Consider the following 11,827-nt stretch of genomic DNA (forward strand, 5'->3'; position numbering starts at 1 on the left):
ATAATATGCCAAAGCAGTAAATCATGTATCATGCAATAGATAAATATGCAGCATATAAGTGTGTATACTACGCTTGGATATCTCAGTCAGTACATCATGTACCTCACTAAAAAAAATCTGACAGAGAGCTCTGAACCTAGACAATATCAACATAATGAAATCACTATCAAATGATATCAAACATGCTACAAGGTTCTCCCTAATAATCCTTAAATCACTATTTAAGGCTTTAGGATTATACCTGCGTCATTCGTCAGCCTGCTGATTATGTCTCGATCTCAGTTTACTGACCCTTCCTCGAGTCTACACTAGCTCCGAAACTTCCCGACACCAAAGTGCCGTAGAAACTGGTTAGAAAACCTAAGCTATATGGCTAGAACTCTCTATTAAAAATGCGGTGTAGGAAACAAAAGAAATCAGCTTCAATTTATAGGCTGCATCTGGAATAGTTCAGAAAATCCGAATCTTTTCTGCCACGTGTCAGAATCTCATTTGTCTTGTTGGATTTCTCGGGATAATGTAATCTGATGTAGATCGGGTTATCCCTTTTTCAATTCGATGGATCCCAACAGCTTGATCCCGAATTATCAATTCCTTAATAATACTTAATGAACAACTCTTTAATTATCTCTTAATTTGTATTTCATTCAAAATAAAGATTCGGGTAATTACATCCTCCCCTCCTTACAAAGATTTTGTCCTCGAAATCAAAACTGAAGTATAATACAACTGAAGAAAATACAACTCAAAACAAAGGTGGATACTCTGAGCGCATACGACTCTCTAACTCCCAAGTCGCTTCTGCAGTACCTCGGCATTTCCATTGCACTAAAACAAGTGGAATGGTCTTGTTTTTGAGTTTTTTCTCTTTCCTATAGGATTAAAAGCGGCTGTTCGACATAAGTAAAGTCTTCTTCAACTTGAACATCTTTCGGACCAAGAACGTGCGATTCATCTGCTACATACCGTCGTACCAACGATACTTGAAAGACATTATGAATGTTGGACAGATACGGCGGCAAAGCCAATTGATATGCCAAATTTCCAACACATTCCAAGATCTCGAAAGGTCCGATGAATCTTGGGGCTAATTTTCCCTTGCGCGCAAATCTCATCACCCTGCGGAATGGTGAAACTTTAAGGAAAACTTTTTCCCCTGATTGAAACTATAGATGTCTACGCTTGGTATTCGCGTAACTCGATTGACGATCTTGTGTTGTCTTAATTCTCTTCTTAATCAATTCCACTTGATCAATCGCTTGTTGCACTAATTCAGGTCATTTCACTTGTCGTTCTCTTACTTCGTTCCAAAACAATGGATTATGACGACGTCTACCATATAATGCTTCGAACGGAGCTATACCAGTGCTGCTGTGGTAGCTATTGTTATATGCAAACTCTACAAGAGGCAGAAGATCATGCCATGCTGGTCCAAAATCCAAAGCACAAGTACGCAACATGTCCTCGAGTGTCTGAATAGTCCTCTCAGACTTAACTTTGGTCTCTGGATGATAGGCAGTACTCAGAATCAATGTCATTCCCAATGTTTTTTGAAAACTTCCCAAGAACCTTGAGGTAAAGCGTGGATCTTTGTCACTGACTATACTTGATGGCACACCATGATATTTAAGAATATCTTGGATTTATAGTCTTTCCATGCAATCGAAACTATATTCCTTACTATACAGAATGAAATGTGCTGACTTAATCAGTCGGTCCACAACAACCAAAATTACATCACAATTCTTGGAAGACAATGGGAAGTGGGTGACAAAATCCATCGTCACATGCCCCCACTTCCACTCAGGGATAGGAAGACTCTGAAGTAATCCTCCTGGTTGTCGATGTTCAACTTTCACTTGCTGACAAACCAAACACTTGACTACAAACTGGTAAACACTTTTATTCATATCTTTCCACCAAAACTTGGTCTTCAAATCCTTATACATTTTCACACTTCCAGGGTGGATACTCAACTTACTCCTATGGGCTTGAGATAAAATCTTGTCTATTAATTTAGAATCTTCTGGAACTGCGATTCTTCCTGATAGACACAAGGTTCCATCTGTTTGGAATGCAAAGATAGATGTGTTGTCTCTGTTAGCTAACCTTGCTATCTTTTTCTCCTTCGAATAAGAAAACTGAGATTCTCTGATTTTTGTACACAACGTCGGGTCAGATAAAATGCTCGGTACTCGAATGTGTTCCATTCATTTCTTATGACGGAAGTGAAATCCCATAGAACAACAATCTTGGATTACACTTGATATGAAACTTGTCTGAAGTGCAGATAATCTCACCTTGCGACTAAGAGCATCAGCTGTAAGATTCGCTGATCCTGGATGATACTTGATTTCGCAATCATAATCCTTTAACAAATCCATCCATCTTCTTTGGCGTATATTCAACTCTGCTTGAGTGGAGATATACTTCAAACTCTTGTGATCTGTAAAAGCTCAAATTTTTCTCCTTAGAGATAATGTCGCCAGATCTTCAAAGCAAACACAATCGCTGCCAATTCCAGATCATGAACTGGATAATTCTCTTCATGCTTCTTCAACTGTCTGGATGCATATGCAATCACATGACCATTCTGGGTTAAACACACCCAAGTCCTTGAAGTGATGCATCAGTGTACACAATGTACCCTCCTGATCCAGATGGCAGAGCTAAAACTGGTGCAGTTGTCAAAGGTTGACGCAATTCATTGAAACTATTTTCACAATCATGTGTCCATTCGAACTGCACATTCTTACATGTCAGTTGTGTCAATGGTTTGGCAATCTGAGAAAATCCTGAGATGAATTTTCGGTATTAACCTGCCAAACCTAGAAAACTTCTTATCTCTTGAGATGATTCCAGTCGTGCCATACTCAACCCTGCTTCGATCTTGCTAGGATCCACCGATATCCCATCTTTTGACATAACATGTCCCAATAAGACAACTATGTCGAGCCAAAACTCGCACTTGTTCAACTTAGCATACAGTTTGTGATTCCTTAAGGTTAGCAACACAATCCTTAAATATTGTGCATGCTCTTTAAGGCTACGATAGTATACCAGTATGTCATCAATAAAGACAATGAAAAACTTGTAAAGATACTCCCTGGAATACTCGGTTCATCAAATCTATAAATATTGCTAGAGCATTCGTCAAACCAAACGGCATCACTAGAAACTCATGCCCATACTTTGTTCAAAATGCAGTCTTAGGGATATCACGTTGATGAACTCGAAGTTGATGATACCCAGATTGTAAATCGATCTTCGAGTACACTGAAGTTCCTTGTAGTTGATCAAATAAATCATTGATCCGTGGTAACAGATATTTATTCTTGACTGTTACTCGGTTCAACTGTCGATGATCTATGCAAAGTCGCATAGACCCATCCTTCTTTTTAATGAAAAACACCGGTGCTCCCTAATGAAACACACTAGGTCTAATGTATCCCTTGTCAAGAAGATCTTGTAACTGTTGTTTCAACTCTTTCATCTCCGTTGGTTCCAATCTATAAGGCGCTTTGGAGATAGGTGTGGTTCATGTTACCAACTCTATCTCCGCTTCCACTTCCCTCTCCGAAGAAAATCCAGGAATTTCATCAGGGAAAATATCAGGAAATTCATCGACAACTGGAATGTTCTTCACGTCAATTACATCCTTTGATTCGTCAGCAGCATAAATGAGGTATCCTTATCCTCCTTTCGCTAAAGACCGTTGTGCCTTTACGGCAGACAATACTGGCATTGGAGGTCGAGCTCCCTCACCGAAGAAGAACCAATTCTCGTCTCTTTCTGGACAAAACTAAACGAGACGTTGATAACGATCTACAGTCTCTCTATAATTAGTCAATAGGTCGATTCCCATAATACAATTGAAATCTTCCATAGCCAATATCATCAAATTGGCAGACAAGTATTTTCCCTCAAACTCTAACAAAAAGTCTACTACAAGTCGCTTAGCTAAAACCTCTTGTCCCATCGATGTAACACCGACACCAAAAAATCTAATGACGCGTAGGGTAGTTTATTCTTCTTAACAAACATTGATGCTATGAATGAATGCGATTCCCCAGTGTCAATTAATATATATGCAAGAATACAACATAAAAGAAAATTACCTGCAATGACTCTCTCGTTTTGCTCCTCAGCTTATTCTTTGTTTAGGAAAAAGCTTGCCCCTGAACTCGTGAGCGTTACTGAGATCCTTATGATATTCCACCACGACGAGAACCTTGAGCAGAAAAATCTTTCTGTTGCACAGTGGCCTCAGAATGTTTTCCACCGTAAGACCCTGTCATAGAACCTCCGCCTCCACTCTGATTCTCCAAATTAGGGCAATCATCTTCATGTGACCAAAACCACCACAATTGAAATAAACACCTGTTACTTTTCAACAATTCTCCGTCTGGTGATTGCCTCCAAAGTGGCCATATTGCATCTTTTTCCTACAAAAGCTGTGCACCCCTCCAGAACTGAAAGAGGAAGAAGAAGAGACAGACTTCTTGAAAGACTGACTCCTCGGTCCCAACGAACTAGAACTTTTGCTAGCTTGCATAGCCTTCCTCCTAGCAATATTGATCTCAGCTTGACGACAACGATTCACTAATCCTTCGTACAAAGTAGGATTGTCACATACAGAAACCCGATCAAAAATCTCCTGGTTCAAACCATTCAAAAAATGAGAATATTTTGCTGCAAAATTCTCACTAATATGAGGAGTGTACGGCTACAGATCTATAAAACGCTTTTGATAATCCTCAATGCTCGAATCTCCTTGCTTAATAGTCAACAGTTCCATCTCCTTCGCCTGGTGAAGAGCTGGCGGAAAGTGAATGACTGATAAAGGCCTTATGGAAATGTTCTCAACGAATATGCCCATGCTACTGAACTAGAATGTTAGAAACACGTTTCCAACATTTCCGAGCTTTTTCTTAGATCATGAAATCGGCTACCTCCATCTTCTCATCATCGTCATAGAGCAGCACTCGAAAACACTGCTCCATGATATCGACCCAAGCTTCAGCAACATCAGCATCCTCATCTCCGGTCAACGGTGGAGGTCCAATCTTCATGAAATCCATAATGTTGACACGATTCATACGTCTCCTTTCATCATGATATCGGTGACGCCTTCCATCACGATTTTTACAACGATGTTCTCGGCCAGACTTATCGTCGCCATAACGGCCATGTCCCAAACTTCTGGGACTGCTTCCACTCTAACATCTGAAAGGAAACCAAAATCAACCTCTAAATCCTCAAAAGAGAATTATTAATGTCCCTAAAATCTTTGCATGCTCTGATACCACCAAATGTAGCACCCTTACTCGAGCCACTACTAAACAAACTAATAAACATGCAAATTAAACTTAATAACAACAATTAAACAGCGGAAACCAAATACTTAATCATCTTACAACCCAAACGAAAAGAGAACAATAACAGCAGTCTTATACATTAATACAACCATAACGAAAACATAATTCTGAACGAGAAAACGATAAACCACATAAAATCTCCACTAGATCACAACCAAAAACCCAATTGCTCTAGTTTTGCCCTGGTCATCCGAATCAGTCCAACCTAAGACCTGCCCCGTGGAATGGGGTGCCCAAGATGAAAACAAGGACGTGAGCGACAATCGTTCAATACGAGAATGTACTATTATACAAACTGATATGATGCATGCGAAATACAATATGCTCGGATATCAAGGATCAAGTCAAGAATATCATGCTCAGTCTAGAGGCGCCTGAGTGTGTAGTCTCTGATCTGCCCTAGGCATGTTTTGGCTCCAACACTCATCATCAAGACGTGGTCCTACAATGTCCAGGTCATCATATCCCGCAGGTCCCGTCGAACATTGTAGCTCTCGATGCTCTAACGTCCACAATACAAAATAGGGCTGAGCGGCCCCAACAAACAAGGTATATCTCAAAAGATATCAGGCTCAACATGATATGTCATGCATAATATGCCAAAGTAGTAAAACATGTATCATGCAACAAATAAATATGCAGCATATAAGTGTGTGTACTACGCTTGGATATCTGAGTCAGTATATCACGTACCTCACTAAAACAATCTGACAGAGAGCTCTGAACCTAGACAATATCAACATAATGAAATCACTATCAAATGATATCAAACATGCTACAAAGTTCTCCCTAATGATCTTAAATCACTATTTAAGACTTTAGGATTATACCAGCATCCATCGTCAGCCCGCTGATGATGTCTCGATCTCAGTTCACCGACCCCTCCTCGAGTCGACACTAGCTCCGAAACTTCTCGACACCAAAGTAGCCTATAAACTTACCAGAAAACCTAAGGTATATGTCTAGAATTCTCTATGAAGAATGCGGTGTAGGAAACAAAAGAAATCAGCTTCCATTTATAGGCTGCATCCGGACTAGTTCGAAAAATCCGAATCAATCCTATCTGCCACGTGTCAGAATCTCATTTGTCTTGTTGGATTTCTCTGGATAATGTAATCTGAAGTAGATCGGGTTATCCCATTTTAAATTCGGTGGATCCAACAGCTCGATCTCGAATTATCAATTCCTTAATAATACTTAATTAACAACTTTTTGATTATCTCTCAATTTGTACTTCATTCAAAATAAATATTCGGGTCATTACAATGGGTATGGAATGGATTTCGTTGAAAGGAGCTGTCATAGACTTTCGACAGATATCAGTATCTCTCTGACCGTCCAACGGTAAGCTGTTTATTTTTTAGATAGCCAGACATCAGCAGATGCCTCACATCATTTCATGCATCTGTGCGAGGAAGCTTATGAAGAGAGGCTGTCAGGCGTTTTGGCCAGTATTGTATTAGTGTCTGACCCAGCCAGTCAAAGGCTAGAGGACGTTGATGTGGTCAGAGTTTCTACAGTGTTTTTCCTCACGATGTTTCAGGCATTCCACCAGACATAGAGGTGGACTTTTCTATTGAGCTCATGCCAAGTACAATGCCGAATTCTAAGGCACCCTACCGTCTAGCACCGACAGAGATGAAATAACTAAAAGATCAGATACAGGATTTTCTAGACTAAGGGATTCACTCCCCCTAGCTTTTCTCCATGGGGCGCGCCGGTACAATTCATTAAAAATAAGGATGGCAGCATGAGGCTTTGCATTGACTACCAAGAGCTGAACAGGGTCACAGTCAAGAACAAGTATCCGTTGCCGATGATCGAGGATTTGTTTGATCAGCCTCAGAGAGCATCAGTGTTCTCAAAGATAGATCTTCGATCCGTTATGCGACTTTGATTATTGCACTACCAAGAGCAGGTTGTCCACAAGTAGTATAATTCGGTGAGTCCGATATCGTATACACAGGGAAACTAAGGTAATTACAAGTCAACTACAAATTTTTTTTGTTTTGCTTTTGTTTTTTTCTTTTAATTGTTTGAATCTTTAATTGGTATTTTTAATTGTTCAAATTTTAATTTAAGTAGTTGAGATTAAAGGATCCACTCTTGGTATTTTAATAAAGTTAACAATAATTAATATTATTGAAATCCACTTAATAAAATGGTTCCAATATATTAAATAATCATATTTATATTATGTTGTAAATTATTATCTTATAAGTATATAATATATTCCAAAACTTATAAATGTTATCAAGTATTTATTGTGCTATATATATATTTGTAAACACTAAATTAATGTTCCCACTTTAAAAGGTTGGTAAAACCAAAAAAACATTTAAATGGTACCATGAAATTAATATTATGATATATTCATATATAATAAATCAAGACATCCACTTTAAATGGTTGCTAAAACCAAACAAACATTTAAATGGTACTAAAAAATTAATATTATGATATACTCATATATAATAAATCAAGGCATCCAATTTAAATGGTTGGTAATACCAAACTAACATTTAAATGGTTTCAAGAATTTAGTGTAACATAAGCAAAAATAAATCAAAACTACCACTTATAAGTAGGGTATAATAATGCTTAAAGAAATAAATATAATATAAAAAATAAATAATGATTAAATAATATAAAACATAGATTCTTATCTTTTAATAACCTTATTATCATGTCAAGAGTTTCACCTTTTCATATTAACTTTGGGAAGTTAGCTACTCATTATTCAAAGTGTAAAACTTTGAATATGAAATTAATATGCTAATTTTATTTAATTGAAGAAATAAAGGAAAAATAAAGAGAGAAATATTATGAGCTCAAAGATTTATTCATAAAACGAGAGATATCTCAATACATTACAATGCATCCCTATTTATAGCCAAATTTGGAGAGACAACCACAAATAAATATTATTTTTTTACATAAAAGTCTTCATTTGTGTTCCAAGAAATTATGTAATCATACACTTCACTTTTGAAAATCTTTCTATCCGAATTTTCTTTTCAACATAAAACAAAACTTGTAGATAATTGAGTTGTTTGAATTGTTGCATTTTTTTTAACCATTTGACCAAGTAATTTGAGAGATATGTCAAAATGCTAGAGCATGGTAAAACTGTCACTCCTTTGGTAACTTTATTTGTTGCTTAATTTGATCTCAATTGTGAGAAGATTTTTATCTCATGCTTTTCACCAATATTGTAGATATTATCATCATTCTACAGGTCCAAGAATCATCTTAATCCCGTTTGTAATGCCAAGGTTATTCTTGTTTTATCGAACCTGTAAAAATAGTAAAAACTTATAATTGCACAACAACATATTTTTTATACACTTTATTATAAAACATAAATATTTAAACATTTAATAAAACAAAAACTATAAATTTATATTATAAAACATTTAATTAATGTACAATTTTTATGTTTATCAATCCGGATACCATCAGCAGAAGGTGAGAGAATCTGACGTGCATAAGATAGCCTTCCAGACGCTTTATGGGCACTATGAGTTTGTGGTGATGCCCTTCGGTTTGACGAACGCGCCAGCGATCTTCATGGATCTAATGAATCGCGTGTTTCAGACATACTTGGATCAGTTCGTCATAGTTTTCATTGACAATATCTTGATCTATTCGAAGAACAGGGAGGAGCACAGTCAGCATATGAGGATCGTACTGCAGACTCTACAGGACAGATGGTTGTATGTCAAGTTCAGTAAGTGCGAGTTCTGGATTGAAAGAGTAGCATTCTTGGGCCACATTGTATCTCGGGATGGTATTGAGGTCGACCCAAGTAAGGTCGAAGCAGTCAGAGATTGGCCAGTGCCTAAGAGCGTGACAGAGATCTATGGCTTATTGAGATTGGCTGTTACTATAGGAAATTCATTCGGGGCTTCTTTTCCATTGCGGTGCCTTTGACCGCCTTGACGAAGAAGAACGCCAAATTTATTTAGGGATCTGAGTGCCATGAGAGCTTTGACAGATTGAAGCAAGAATTGACCACTGCACAAGTTCTAGCTATGCCATCAGGGCAGGGAGAGTTTGTGTTTATACAGATGCTTCGAATCTTGGTTTGGGTGCGGTTCTAATGCAGCATGACAGGGTTATAGCCTACGCATCCAGACAACTGAAGGTCCATGAGAATAATTATCCGACTCATGATCTCGAGCTAGCAGCAGTGGTATTTGCCCTGAAAATTTGGAGACACTATCTGTATGGGGAGAAGTGCAGGATTTTTACTGATCACAAGAGCCTGAAGTACTTCTTCACACAGAAAGAGGTGAACATGAGATAGAGAATATGGCTAGAGCTAGTGAAGAACTATGATTGTGACATTAGCTATCATCCGCGTAAGGCTAATGTGGTTGCAGACGCTCTGAGCAGGAAGCACGCAGTGATTGCTCATTTGTCGGTACAGAGACCGCTACAGGCATAGATTCAGAGATTTGAGCTTGCATTTTATGCCAGGGGCAATGCCCCAAATCTTGCTACTCTTAAAGTACATCCGACATTGAGAGACAAAATTCGGGCAGGGCAGACATCTGACGAGCAGGTTGCAGAAGTGGAGACAGAAGGGACGAGGCTAAGGGCCAGATACTGTATATGGTTGTGGAGGGCATAGTCAGATGTAGGGACTGTCTATGGGTTCCTGACGATGATTCCCTTAGAGCAGATATCTTGAGCGAGGCCCACAGCACCTCGTACTCCATACATCCAGGGAGTACGAAGATGTATAAGGATCTGCAGACTCTTTATTTGTGGCCGGGCATGAAGTGAGATATTCTGCTATTCGTCTCCGAGTGTTTGACATGTCAGCAGGTCAAGGAAGAGCATCAGATACCTGCAGGGAAGCTGAGACCCCTCCCTATTCCCGAGTGAAAATGGGAGAACATCAACATGGACTTTGTGACATGGCTTCTGAGGACTACTGGAGGATATAATGCCATCTGGGTGATAGTTGATCGGCTCACCAAATCAGCTCATTTTTTACCGATCAAGAAGACTTTAACCAGGACTCAGTATGCATAGTTGTACATCAGGGAGTTATTCAGACTGCACGGGATTCCATTGTACATCGTGTCAGACAGGGATCCGAGGTTCACGTCTGCGTTCTGGAAGAGTCTACACCAGGCATTGGGTACTAAGCTGCTGTTCAGTACAGCCTTTCATCCTCAGACAGGCAGTTAGAGAGGGTGATTCAGATTCTGGAGGACCTACTCCGAGCTTGCATTATCGACTTCCAGGACAGCTGGAGCCAAAGTTACCTCTCATGGAGTTCACATGCAACAACAGTTATCAGGCACGATCGGTATGGCTCCTGAAACGTCTGCTTAATCGTTTTCTTAAAACGTACTAGAATTTTTTTTTTCAAACCTCACATAGCATTCAACCGAATCATAAAATATTTTGGAACCATTCTAAAAGAAAACAACCAACTATTTCATCAACCCAAAATATTATTTGAAAAGTATAGCACATACTATAACCTCTCAAAAACCACTCTTAAATAAATCGTCGTAAAAATATCTTTAACATAACTTAAAATTATAAATCATAACTAGTGCGGAAACTAGCGTCGGTCCTCGGGTTATGTGTACCTTTAGTCCAACAAAGTCAACCATCAAGACCTCCATAAACATTATTATCATAATCACCTGCATCAATCACACCTAGTGAGTGTAAAAACTCAACACGTCATAATCTTGATAACATGTAATACATATACAGATCACATACAACAGTGAAAAATACTCGTACTTAAAATATCGCTTTCATGAACATGCATAAACTTTATACAATAACATTTTCGTAAACATTTTCATGATGCATGAACTTTAAACAAAAATATTTCATAATGATGCATCAACTTTAAACATAGACAATTTAATAAATTTTTCATAAACATTTTCGTAAACCTTTTCATATTTTCCTCAACGTATTCATATGAACATGCATAACATAAACCTAAACATTTTCCTTTTCCTCATTTCATAACACAAATCCTTTCATCACGAGCATATGCATATTTCCTTTTTATTGAATTCAGATCGTTAATTGTGACTTTCCTCAAACCTCAAAAAGTCGATGGATCCATCTACATGAAACCGCAGTACTGGGCGGCGGGGGACACCAGCAACACTCTCACCGGTCAACTGGGCCCTGGCCTATCCTCATCGAATAGAAATACGATCGTCGGGGTTTCCTCGGGGGCCTTCTCCCATAGACGAGCTCCCTCTGGGGCCTTTTCTCCTCACGATATTCTCATTCTTACCTCAAATACTCATATCCTCAATAGTCACAATTACTTCACTTCCTTCAACGTTTTACATTTTCATCACTTCATAAAAACCATGAATTTAACATCATTTTCTTTTAAAAAACAAGTATGCAACAAATCTTTTAACGTTACCGTTTTATCATAAAAATCCATAATC

The sequence above is a fragment of the Primulina tabacum genome, chromosome 4 (assembly GCF_025594145.1).
Source record: "Primulina tabacum isolate GXHZ01 chromosome 4, ASM2559414v2, whole genome shotgun sequence".
NCBI lineage: Eukaryota > Viridiplantae > Streptophyta > Magnoliopsida > Lamiales > Gesneriaceae > Primulina > Primulina tabacum.